Here is a 13818-nt window from a genome sequence, read left to right as displayed (position 1 = left end):
AGCCATGGAAAGGATGATTAATTAAAGTTTTTAACAAAACTAAACTCTGACATATGGACTTATCCAAATACCTCAATAACAGCCATGTCTCACCATAACGAAGCAGATTTACTTATCCTCATCCTGATAGAATATCTGGTAAAAAGAGAATTTAGGAATTCACTGGATCTTATCCTGGTAAACCATGAATCAAAGGTAACAAGATATAGTTGGGTCAAAAGATTTGGGAGGGAGAAGGAATGATTTTACTTTGCAATAACAACTCAGTTTTTGGACAATCATCTGATCTGAATCAAAGACAGAAACAATCATTGCAATGTTTTCAACATGTAAGTAAAATAAGTTCCTTGTGTTGCTTTTTGGTTTAATTAATGCCTAGAAATGTTTACAGCTTTGAGTCACATTTTCCATTTTCGGGATCCATGTGCACTATGTACTTAGATAAGATCTTGATGTATTGCTGTATTGATGTAATGCAACAATGAAATTGACTGTGTAAGCTATTGCAGCATTAGAAAGGTATGACGTTAAATGTATGAGCTTACAACTACTGGACATTTTATCTCTGTCAGAGGTCAAGGTATAGACCTTGCAGATTAAAGGTGTTCAGGAATTAATACTGGTGTGTAATGTGAAGTTAATTTATGCTAATAAATGACCACCATGATCATTAAAAAAAATTGGATGAACAAATGTATGTAGTATTCACTGAGTTGGTGTCATAAGAATTCAGTTTCCATAATAAGGTGAACATCTTAATATAGTTGACCATTTTAAATATACTGTATGTTTGTGGAACGTAGATGCAGTGCAATTTTTTTTAACATAGTGAGAAATGGCAATTAAAGTCATATTTATCCAGCTGCCTTGGAGGTGGAGTGTCAAAAAATCACTGAAACGCAAACAGTTTGATGGGAAGAAAGAGAAACTTTTCCTGGTTGGAAGAAAAATGATCGAAAGCAGAAAATATCTGTAAAACTTGGGAACACTTTGATATTTATATAACTAAAAATGAAAGGAAAAATAACATGAAGTGCAATACAAAATAAAGGATTGCCACTGACACAGGAACAGGAATGACAGTTTAACAAAAGTGTGCTATTATCTTCTCTTATTAGTGGCCTTCTGTAGGTGGGAAAGATTAACTTCCATGAGTAATATCAATATTACTTACCCCTTTAGCTTTAGGTATACTTTGCTCCAGGGTAATAGATTAAACTGGAAAATGTTTATGCTGCATACCAGTAAAAATGTAGAGGAAAAACTTTCTTTAAATTGATTTGACTGCAGGTTTGATCACATGCCTGCAGGGGTTCTTTTTTGTCTTCAGAAATTAGAAGAGTGATTCTGTACCTGAGCTCAGATTAGACCTTAACTGGTGAAATGTAACAGCCATGAATGAGTGAATAAATAAGAATCTTCACATGCATTTGCGCAGTCATTGATAAACTTTTTTAAACACATTAGTTATAATAGAAAATAAAAAGTTTATAACACCTTGCTAAAATGCAGATAGTCAATTTCCTTATTTAGTAAGTAACCCTTGATCTCTGCCACAAACTCCACATTATTACCAATGATTCTATTCCCTTCTTCAGCTTCACCAGACCAGCAATAATTTCAATTTGCTGCTCTGTCCTGAGCTGAATTTTAACACATCATTAACATCTGTACTTCAGCTCTAGTAATCTGCCTTTTCTCCATATTGCTTAAGACTCTTACCTAACAAAAACTCTCATTCTTAACTCTGGCTTTCTGTGCATCTCCTCCTCACTTTGCCCAACCTCTATTCACAACGCCATTAGTCAATGCACCCTACTGAATGGAAATTGATCCCTACTTTCCTCAAACAACTTCATTTTTTTAATGGCCTCCTTAAAACCATTGAACTAAAAATCAAGAAATTGGGTCTAAAAATAATTTTAAAGATTAGAATTCAAAACCCAACACAGGAAATTGAAAATTTGAATTTAATTTAAAAATACTGGGAATAATACATTGGTTTTAGTAAAAGTTAGCAAAAAGCTATCAAATTATAGTAAATATCAAACAAATGCCCCTTAATAAATGAAAACTGTTGCCCCTGTCCAGCTTCGTCCACATGTAACTCCAGTCCCTCACCAACATTGTTTTTGTTTTTTTTCCATTGCTTTTTCCATTATAGCCAGTCAGTCATATCAAACTGCTGCAATGTTTCAAGAAGGCCCACCTTCACCTTCTCTTGGGGACTAGGCATAAGCAATACATGCCTGTCTTTCCAGTGAAACCTGCATCACAAGCCAACTTTATTAATAATGGCATAGACTTGGAAGCTTTTGTTTTTTAAAACAGCAGGATTCAATGCAAGAAATGTGCATAGCTAATAATGTACAGCTTCTGAGAACTAAGCATAAATTCAAAATGCTGGGAACCTGAAGTTTAGTTTGTTGTAGGAGTAAGTTATAATACTCTGGAATATGTTACCTCCTAGCCTTAATATGTATATGTTCTGATAACAAAGCTTAATTATGGCTACAATAAAGAAGTTTTTTTCATTGATATTTAATAATTCAAGCCCATTTTTGGCATTTACTTTGGAATAAAGAAGTTTTTTTCATTGATATTTAATAATTCAAGCCCATTTTTGGCATTTACTTTGGAATGTTCCATCTAATACTTCCTGTGAAATCGACTGGTGACATTTCTTTCCTTTTATAAATACTTAGTAACCATTTTTACTTTACTACATCAATACTAAAATTTGTCATAGAGGTATTTCGATTTGAATCTCCATCCATTTGGATCACTAAGTTTCCTGTTGAAATTAATCAGAAAAATATCATTGTGTGTTGTGATTTATTAATAGTATAATGCTATCAGCAAATCAGGCTGCAGGCTTAGGGTACTTGAGCAGTAAAAAATAAGGCAATAAATATTGCTGTAATTGTGGCCAAAATGCAAAGCTGCCTTATGTCCAAAGCATACATCCTGTGGCAGAAAACATGTATTTATGAACTGTACGTTTTCCTTCAGGAGGAATTATAAACTGACCTAAGTGTGAAGAATGAACTTGGGGAAGGTAAAATACCCCAATGTACCTTAATGGGTATGTATGAATTATACACTGTCATGTGTGATTTCCAAAATAACCCCAACTTGCCATTCATTAATTTGTGCCAACTCATTTCAACTACTGAAAAGCATATATACTAAGTTTTTGTGGGTCACTGATTGAAAGTGTTTTATTCAGTTATAATTTTTCACAATTTAAAACAATAATAAGCACTATTTTGTGACTTGAGGGACTGAGTTATAGGGAGAGGTTGGACAGACTAGGACTTTATTCCTTAGAGCGTAGGAGACTGAGAGAGAGATGATCTTATAGAGGTGTATAAAATCATGAGGGGTAGAGATAGGGTGAATGCACTTGGTCTTTTTCCCAGGGTTGGGGAATCAAGAACTAGAGGGCATAGGTTTAAGGTGAATGATTTAATAGGAATTTGAGGGTCAACTTTCTTTTACACAAAGAGTGGTATTTATGTGGAATGAGCTACCAGAGGAGGTGGTTGAAGCAGGTACAATAACAACTTTTAAAAGACAGTTGGACAGGTACATGGATTGGAAAGGTTTGGAAAGTTATGGTCCAAATGCTGGCAAATGGGATTAGCTTGGATGGGGCATCTTGGTCAGCATGGACCAGTTAGGCTGAAAGACCTGTTTCCATGCTGTAAACTCTATGACTCTAATTATTATTAACCCAACTCTGTACTGCCTATTGGTTACAAGTGTTCTTGTAATTGATTGACCAACAGGCATCTGCTTCAGAATCAGGCCCTGAAAACACAAGTCCACATTGCCATTGTCATGTAGGGGCCCTGCAAAAATGGTTAGAAGGTAACACTGAGTCTTGATGATGTGAGATAATTTACTTCAGGCAGTGCCATTGAAAGCAGTGCTATTGTAGTTGAGGTTGTTCCCAAGGTAGCTACTACATTTACTTTCCCATTTCAATAATAACATTTCAAAAGCATTAATACTGTGCCAAAACAAGTGAGTCATATGGATATGGATACAGAGTAACTATTCTGTAGCCTGTTTATCACCGTGAATCCTTCTCTCTGTGTGCTGGATAAAATGAAGTTGGCTTGATGTAGTTCAGATTCAGATTTCAGAATCAGATTTAGATTTATTATCACTGACATATGATGTGAAATTTGTTCTATTGTGTCAGCAGTAGAGTGCAAAGGTATAAAAATCTCTAAATTACAAAAATAAATAAATAGTGCAAGAAACAAAAGGAATAATGAGGTAGTGTTAGTGGGTTCATGGCTCATTCAGAAATCTGATGGCGGAGGGGAACAAGTTGTTCCTGAATTGTTGAGAGTGGGTCTTCAGGCTCCTGTACCTCCTCCCTGATGGTAGTAATGAGAAGGGGGCATGTCCCAGATGGTGAGGGTCCTTAATGATGGATGCTGCCTTCTGAGGCACCACCTCTTGAAGCTGTCCTTGATGGTGGGGAGGATTGTACCCGTGATGGAGTTGGTTGACTCTATAACCCTCTGCAGCCCCTTGCGATCCTGTGCAAGTGTAGAGAGAGTAGAGCAGTGGGCTAAGGACTCATCCTTGAGGTGTGCCTGTGCTGATAGTCAGCAAGGAGGAGATGTTATTATTGATCCACACTGACTGTGGTCTCCCAATAAGGAAGTCAAGGATCCAGTTGCAGAGGGAGGTACAGAGGCCCAGGCTTTGAAGCTTGGTTATTAGTACTGAAAGAATAATGGTGTTGAATGCCGAGCTATAATCGATAAACAGCAGCCTGACGCATGTCTTGTGGTTGTCTAGGTGCTCCAAAGCTGAGAGATTGCCAGTGAGATTGCATCTGCTGTAGACCTGTTCTGGTGGTAGGCAAATTGTAGCAGATCCAGGCCCTTGCTCAGACAGGGGTTAATTCTAGCCATAACGAACCTCTCGAAGCACTTCATCACAGTAGATGTAAGTGCCATCGGGCAATAGTCATTAACGCAGCTCACCCTCCTCTTCTTGGGCACTGGAATGATTGCTGCCCATTTGAAGCAGGTGGGAACCTCAGACCACAGCAGTGAGAGATTGAAGATGTCCTTGAACACTCCAGCCAGTTGGTTGGCACATTTTTCCAGTACCCGGCCAAGTACATTGTCAGGGCCTGATGCCTTGCAAGGGTTCACCCTCTTGAAGGATGTTCTGACATCGGCCTCTGAGACAGAGATCACAGGGTCACCAAATGCTGTGGGGATTTGCACAGATGTGGTGTTATTCTCCCTTTCAAAGCATGCATAAAAGGCGTTGAGCTCATCAGGGAGTGAAGCATCACTGCCATTTATGCTTAGGTTTTGCCTTATAGGAAGTAATGGCATGCAAACCCTGCCACAGCTGTCATGTATTTGATTGTGTCTCTAGCTTCACTCAGAATTGCCTTTTCGCTCTCACGATGGCCTTCTTTAGGTCGTACCTGGACTTTTTGTAGGGTTCTGGATCGCCGATCTTGAACGCCACAGATCTAGCCCTCAGTAGACTGCGTATTTCCTGGTTCATTCAGGGCTTCTGCTTTGAGAAGAGTCGGTATGTTCTCGAAGGCACACACTCGTCCACATAGCTCCTGATGAAGTCAGTGACAGTCATGGCATATTCTTTCAGATCTGAAGATGAATCCCTGAATATGGTCCAGTCCACCAATTCAAAGCAGTCCTGTAAACAATCCTCTGCCTTCCTTGACCATACCTTCATGGTCCTCACCAGTGGTGCTGCAGTCCATAGTCTCTGCCTATGTGCTGGGAGTAGAAGTACAGGCAGGTGATCGGACTTGCCAAAGTGCGGGTGTGGGATGGCATGGTAAGTGTTCTTAATGGTGGTGTAACAGTGACTGAGTGTGTTGGCTTCTCTGGTTCTGCAGGTGACGTGTCGGTGGTAGTTGGTCAGAGACTTATTCAAGTTAGCCTGGTATTGAGAACAGGGAAGAAAAGTACATAACTTATATTAATTGTCATAAACCACCTAGAAGAAACAAATGGGAGGACTTCTGCCACTTTTTCTTACTTAACCTGCCATAATATCACCTACAAATCAGACACAAGAAGAGTACAAAATCCAGGCTGTTAACACTTGAATTGACAATTCTTTGAATCCAATGAAAGGAGACAGACAGACAGACACAGACACAGACACACAGACACAGACACAGACACACACACACACACACACTCTAAAGTTGGGGTCTCATATTTTGGAAATGCTGCCTTAATTTCAAACCTGTGGCATTAATTTGTTTTCAACATTTTCAACTGTTTTCATTTCTAACTGCTGGAATCCATTAAGCATGATGTGCATGACAAGACAAAATATCTGACTAAAAGCAGAACAATCCTAAAGCAAACACGTTACTTTTGAACTGTTATAATCTGTGACAACAGGGTGGTAAATTGCCATATAGCAAAGATCCACAGAGTGAGATAAATATCTAGATGATCTCTTCTGGACGTTCGTGGAAGGTGAGATATTGACGACGCCAGCAGTGGAACTTCCCTGCTCTACAGCTTTAACAACACCTGTGAGGTGACATAATCTTATTAAAATGCACTGCCTGAAAGACAGTATATGAAAAATGGGTGCAATGATGTAGAATTTAAAACCATCTGTTGTGTCAGATAGAACATAAAACATAGAACAGTACAGCACAGGAACAGGCCTTTGGCTCATGTTGTGCTGAACTAATTAAGCCAATGATGCCTAATTACATTAATCCCTTCTGCCTGCACATGGTCTATATCCCTCCATTCTCTGCATATTCATGTGCCTATCTAAGAGACCCTTAAATGCCTCTATCAAATGTGTTTCCACCATAACCCCTGGCAGCACATTCCAGGCACCCACCACTCTCTATGTAAAAAAAAAACTTGTTCCGCATGTCTCCTTTGAACTTCCCCCTCTTGCCTTAAATGCATGCCCTCTAGTATTAGACATTTCAATCTTGGGAAAAAGACACTGGCTGTCTACCCTACCTAATCCTCTCATATTTTTAAAAGTTTCTATCAGGTTCCCCCTCAGCCTCTGCCACCAGAGAAAACAACCCTAGTTTGTCTAACCTCACCTGATAGCACGTGTCCTCTAATCCATATAGCATCCTGGTAAACCTCTTCTGCACCCTTTCCAAAGCCTCCACATCTTCCCTAATAATGGGGGCGACCAGAATTGAATGCAATATTCCAGATGTGGCTTTACCAAAGTTTCATAAAGCTGCAGCATAACTTCCTGACTCCTGAACTCAATGCCCCAACTAATAAAGGCAAGCATGTCATATGCCTTCTTAACCACCCTATCAACGTGCAGCCACTATCAGGGAGCAATGGACTTGGACCCCAAGATCCCTCTGTACATCAACGCTGTTAAGGGTTCTGCCATTAACTGTGTACTTTCCCTTTACATTTGATCTCACAAAGTGCAATACCTCACACTTGCAGATAAGGAATATAAAAACTAATTATATGGTTCCAAAAATTCCCATGACTGTCCAAGATAACAATGTCTGCAAGTGAACCCTGCAGGGATAGGGGTTTTTAAGGATGTCCACCACAATCATTTTTTTTGTTACAATTTACTTACAGGCTGTGGTTTCACTGGCAAAAGATTGGTTATCCCAGGAATCCTCAAAGGACATTAAACGAGTTTTCATCACCTTGCTCTAGTCACTGGGGATACACCTCAGATGAACACAAAAATAGTAAATGAGCAAAAAAGATATATATTAGGAATGTGCACAATTGTGTGTTTCAGTTTTCCATGTTCAACAAAAATGATTGTTAAATGAAAAATATTGAACTGTCTTGGCGTAGTAAATAATGACAACATTTGCTGCAGAAAGTATGCAGTATTTGCCATGATTACCCATAAAACCTGAGTGCAAACCCAGGATTTTATGTGCAGCTTAACCCTATAGTTGCTGTCAGTGACCCAGTGGGCTTTCATCACATCTGTAACTTCCTTGACTGGTGATCTCACAAGCTGGATGTTGATGACAGCTTGGTGTTCAGGATTTCAGTAACTTTCCATAGCTATTAGGCATACTATGGATGTCCTGATGCAATGCATAGTTTAACTCATTCATTTCCACCTTGGAGAAAAGAATTGTCTGGCACACTGATTCTATTAAAACTGAGGTAGTATATCCAGTCCCTGAATCTTCCTATTGTACAAGGCCTTTTCTGACTTACTTTCTACTATTGTTGATTGTGCAGCAATCTACACCCACTCTTTGGCAAAAATCTATTATAAAAAATCAATATAACATTCTCCAGTTGAAACACAGAGCCATATTAATGAAACAAAACCAGAAAATGCTGGAAACAACCAGCAGGTCAGGCAGCATCTGTGGAGAGAGAAACAGAGTCAAAGTTTCAGGTCAATGACCCTTCAATTCCCTTGTACTTCATCCAATTTAGTAAACTGCATTTGGTGTTCACAATGGGGCCCCTCGACATTGGAGGAAGCAACATTTTCTGTTTTTGTTTCCAACTTCCAACCAATCAGATTTTTGTTTGAATTCATATTAAGGGAGATGGGCAAACTTTTGAATACCACTGCTTCGCTATAACTTCTGAATGTTAGGTTAATGAAGTCCTGGTTGAAATTAAGATCCAGAGAATTAGTCCTTAATCAGACACTGGATCTTTAGTTTGCTATAAAATTGTCCCTGTGCTTCCTACGGATGCCTAACAGGGCCACTTTAAAAAAATTCTCAAGGAGAATTTAACAGTGAAAAAGTGGTCTCTGGCTATCACACTGCTAAGTTGGTCATTGGTCCAATGAAGCTGAACTTAGCACTGACTGTTAAATCAGAGAAGTATTAATTGTTCCAAAGGTGTATAATGTAAAGGCTACAAATACTGAATTAATTAAGGTTACTTTAAAGCATCAGATATTTAAGTTATAAGAAAAGTTATGAGAAAATTAGAGTCATGGAGATCATACAGCTCAGAAACAGGCCTTTTAGCCCACCACATCATCCATTTTACTCATCTACACCAATCCCATTTACCCATATTAGGTTCATAGCCTTCTATGTTTTGACGATTCAAGTGCTTGTCCAGATGCTTCTTAAATGTTGTGAGAGTATATGCCTCCACCATCTTGTCAGGCAGTCCATTCCAGATTCTCATCACTTACTGTGTGAAGGAAATCCTCCTCAGATCCTCTCTAAACCTCCTACTTTCTACTTTTAATCTATGCCTTCTTGGCTTGTACACCCCAACCAAAGGTAAAAGCTTCTTACTGCCTGCCTTATCTATTCTCCTCATAATTTTGCATACCTCTATCAAGTCATCCCCCAGCCTCCTCCACTGCAGGGAAACCAAAACTAGCCTATCCAATCTCTCCTTACAACTGAAATGTTGCAAACCAGGAAACATCCTGGTGAATCTTTGCTGCACCCTCACCTATAGTGTGGTGACCAGAACGCAATACTCCAAGTGTGGCCCAACCAATGTTTTATAAAGTTGTAACATGACATCCCAGCTCTTACCTTTTATGTCACAGCTGATGAAGGCAGGCATCCCTTTCTTCGCCACCCTTCCACCTGTACTGCCACTTTCAGGAATTTTTGGGTTTGTGCCCCAAGGTCCCTCTGTTCATCAATGCTCCCTAGAGCCTTACCATTTACTGTGTATGTCCAATCCTTGTTTGGCCTACCAAAATGCATCACCTAAGTTGGGAATTTTCTTTGGAGTTTCTGTGTACCCTTATTTTCAAGATCATGAAGAGGATAAATAAGGAAAATAGTTCATTGTGGCAAGGGATTTAAATACCCAAGGAAAAGAAAATATGGTGAATTTTCATGCACTATTTTTACTCATAAAACCATAAATGTGCATATCAACTTCTCTGAGAAATGCAAATGAAAGCAATGGTTGAAATGCAAGAGTAGTCTTCTTCCTGGGCCTAAGTATTCCTGAGCTCTTGCATTTTAATTTTAAAGTCAATGTTGCAAATAAGATGAAATGTATATTAAGTGCATAAAGCATTTTTCATCTGTTACTTGTTTTCTTTACAATAAAGATTGCTAACCATTTGTTGTAATATTCTTATTAATATTTGGGTTAACATTTTTTTTAAGAATAGAAATGAGTCTGCAAATGCAATGACTCATTGACTTAATTTGAACAATTTCCTGCCTTAGTTTTCTCAAGGGAAGGAAATAGAAGTCACATGCAATTCAATATTGAAAAAAGCAAGCTGTTGTGTTGTAAATGCACACATCCTGTTGGCTTGGTGGAGGGGTGGGTTGGTGGATCTGTTTGGAGACAGCTACAGCAAAACAGCACATCAGTTGAGAGTTGAAGTGGAATGCTTACTTAAATCAAAAAAGGAGGAAAAACTTTCTGGAGGTTACTGATCTGTTCTAACACTGATTTGATGTGTTGAAGTACAGGAATATGAGGGAACTGAAAAGTGTAGTTGATTAGATATTGACCTCTTACCTTTGATTAGAGAGATTGAAAATAAAGGGGAAGATCTTGCTGATCCAAGTCTGCCTGTCCAAGGTCCCTCATAACGTCCTTGACTGGTCCAGATGAGGAAGGCCTATTTTGCTCATCCAAAGTCTCCCAGATTCCAGTAGTGCAGTGAGGAAGCCTTGCTCTCAAATTGCCTTTGAAGATGGCAACAGCTGACAAAGTCCCATCACCATCTTTATCAGCTATAAGAGCCGTGAGTAACTTTTAACATTTTTAAATACCTCTGACATTCAGAGACACTTAAAATGATTAAAGTTGAAAAATTAATTTTAAATATTAAAACTATTTAAAATTAAAATAAAGAAAGAACTTTAAAAATTTAACCTACCTTTTGTTTTGCCTCCTAATTCACAGCCCTACAATCTCCATTTGAATCAATGAGTTCTCAGACCAGGCACAGGATCCAAGAGGGTTATGCTGGGGAGTTTCAGCAAGATCTTGTTCTGCTGCTGGACTCCATGTAGAGTTAGGTGGGAGAGTGAGCTTAGGGATTCAGTGCTGCTGAACAACTCTCGCCTATAAAATTCCTGAATAAAATGTTGGCTAATGGACAAACCTTGCCCTCTTAACAGCTGTCAAGCCTGGTAAAAACACATTGAATAATTTATAATGTTTCTGACATTCAGAAACAATTAAACTTTAAAACAATTAAACATTACTGCAAATTTAAAAAATGAAAAATAAAACTTAAGGGCACTTAAAAACAATTATGAATAATCATAAAAGGTTTTTAATACATATTTCTTTTTCCCATTGGGATTTATTTTTGCCATTGGACTGCATAGTAACGTGAACTGATTTTGACAAATTTCTAACCAATTTTTCTCTTAGGAATTTTAAACTGGCTGGGTTATGCTGGCAGTGAAGCTGTAGATTGACCTCTGATTCTAAACCAAACATTACTTTTTATCTTAGATAACGAGGGCTTCCTGAATCATTCCTCAATCACCATCCGCACAACCCCACTAGACCTCTTCCCATAGCAATAGCAAGAGAAGATGGCTGTTCTTTTACCTCCTCGATTCCCACCACTTAGGGCGCTAACACTCTTTTTAGGTGAAACAGGAATTTGCTTGGTACACTTTGGTACACTGCATTTTAGATAGTCAGAGTCTCTTTCCCAGGGTAGAAATGTCAAATACTAGAGGTCTTAGCTTCAAGGTGAGAGGTGGAAAGTTTAAAGGAGAGTTGTAGGGGCAATTTTTTTTTACACAGCGTGGGGTAGGTCCCTGGAACGCACTCCTGGGGCGGTGGTGGAAGCAGACACAAAAGTGATGTTTAAGAGGCATTTAGATAGACACATGAACATGAAGAATGGAAGGATATGGCAGGCAGATGGGACTAGTTTAATTTGGCATCACGTTTGGCACAGACATCATAGGCAAAGGACCTGTTCCTGTGCTGTACTGTTCTATGTTCTACTGCTGTCTCCCTTACATTGGGAGATGAAATGCAAATTGGTTCACTGCTTTGCAGAAAACTTCTGCTTGTTCTGCAGATGTGACCCAAAACTTATGATTTGTCAATCACTTTGATTTACTGTCTCATTGCCACCCCAAGCTCTTGGTCCTTAGCCTTGTACACTTTTCCAATGAAGCTAAATATAAACTCAGGGAACAGCATATCATCCTCTAATTAGAAATTTCGTAACTTGCAGTTTCTGGTTAGGCATCCTTTAGACATATGTCTAGTTCCTTTGCTTGCCCCATTACCAGCCCCTTTGCTAGCATCCTTTTTATCATTTGCCTTCCACCTTTTCATGGATCTTCCCTTGTGTTCTCCCCTTCTTCTGTATCTTAAGTCTTGCTATTTTACAGGGAGACTATTGGAAGTACCTGAAATGTTTATCAGTTTAGCTGATTTGCTTTTATTCGAATGCAAAAGTTGTGAAACTGTGCAATTTGTGACGGTGTGCTGAGGTCACGTGACAGTAAATTCAGGCTTTTCACATAAAGCTGTGCAGAAATCTGGAAGATGCTGACAGTTTTATGGTGTAATGATAATGAAAGCTAACAGTTTTGCCCCCCATTATGAATACAACATTTGGGTCTAAATGTTTACATTAATATTACATGCTTTTTTTTACAATATTACTTCAACATATAATGGTTTTACTTTTAATGTCTAAATCCAATAGGCTGTCAATTTAACAATTCTTGATCATGTATTAGATGATAATAAGTTCCTTTGTGAATGAACACTAAACATTGTAAGACCCACACTTTGTAAGAATACTACTGCTTTACTTTTTTCAAATGAGTCTTTAACACTGCTCCGGTTTATGTTTGCAAAGCTTGCTGTGCCAAATACTAGAAGCCTTGGACACAAAAACAGAAGAAAATAGGAAGAGGAGTAGGCCATCTGCCCCCTCAAGTCTGCGCTACCATTCAATATGATAACGGTGGGTTTACTCCAGGCATCAACTCCTCCTCTGTGCCAGCTCCTGAAAGCTCTCAATTCCCCAAAGTTTCAAAAATGTATGTACATCCACTTTAAATACTTATATTGGTGTGCTGTTTTTAATATGAACAATGTTTATTGCACTGTATTTATTGTACATTTAAAGTACTTCAAATTAATCCCTTGAACCAGTTTCCTGTTTGCATTCATATTATCTTTGGGTATCCTCTCAGCATTTTATCCATCATCATGAGTTCAAAGAATGTATAAAACTGATGGTTATGTATTACTTTTTTCACTCTGCAGATTGAAAAGATAATAATGGAGTAATAACAGATTGCTATAAATAAAGTGCAAGATAATAAAGTGTTACCTTTTAAAACCAACATTTCCAGCAGCAGGCTGCAGCCAGGGAATCTTGTAACAGGCAACTGCTAGAACGGAAGTCAACATTTGGAGCTGAAGGCATAGAAGGGGACAAGAGAATTTTTGGGGTTGGAGGGAGAGAATCATGGCAAAATTGTTGTACTTTTCAATCGCTTTCTGTATTATGAATGCAATCAAAAGGTTTGAAATTATTGTATAAATATATTATACAGCTAACAATACTGAGTGGCAATATTGCAAGGCAGTAACATTGTACAGGGACCATAGCAGGAGCGTCCACACAATCCGAGAGACTTTCTGATTGCTGATCCGGGAATGATTATTCACCAGGTAAACCAACACTTTGATCTGTCGGTTGAAATACCTCTCACTTTGGTAAAAAAAGACATGACACGGGCAACGTACATTTGATTAAACGGTTAGCAAAAAAAAATCAAACCCCTAATCTGATAGGTTTGTTTTGGATATTTGGCTCTTATTCACAATATACCAGAAATCTTCGGTAACTTAA

General features: G+C 38.6%; 1 protein-coding gene across 1 annotated transcript in view; it reads right to left on the bottom strand.

Annotated features, from left to right (window-relative positions):
• LOC127569541 (capZ-interacting protein-like) overlaps positions 1 to 13310 on the bottom strand; it is a 57168-nt gene extending 43858 nt beyond the window's left edge. Inside the window, exon 1 of the mRNA XM_052014287.1 lies at positions 13294 to 13310. The gene's annotated coding sequence lies outside the window, so the exon portion shown is untranslated. The remainder of the gene's footprint in view (positions 1 to 13293) is intronic.
• Positions 13311 to 13818: the final 508 nt, after the last annotated feature.

Source organism: Pristis pectinata, chromosome 4 (genome assembly GCF_009764475.1).
Source record: "Pristis pectinata isolate sPriPec2 chromosome 4, sPriPec2.1.pri, whole genome shotgun sequence".
Taxonomy (NCBI): domain Eukaryota; kingdom Metazoa; phylum Chordata; class Chondrichthyes; order Rhinopristiformes; family Pristidae; genus Pristis; species Pristis pectinata.
Note: the sequence above shows the minus strand (reverse complement) of the source record. Positions and strands in the feature narration are given on the sequence as shown.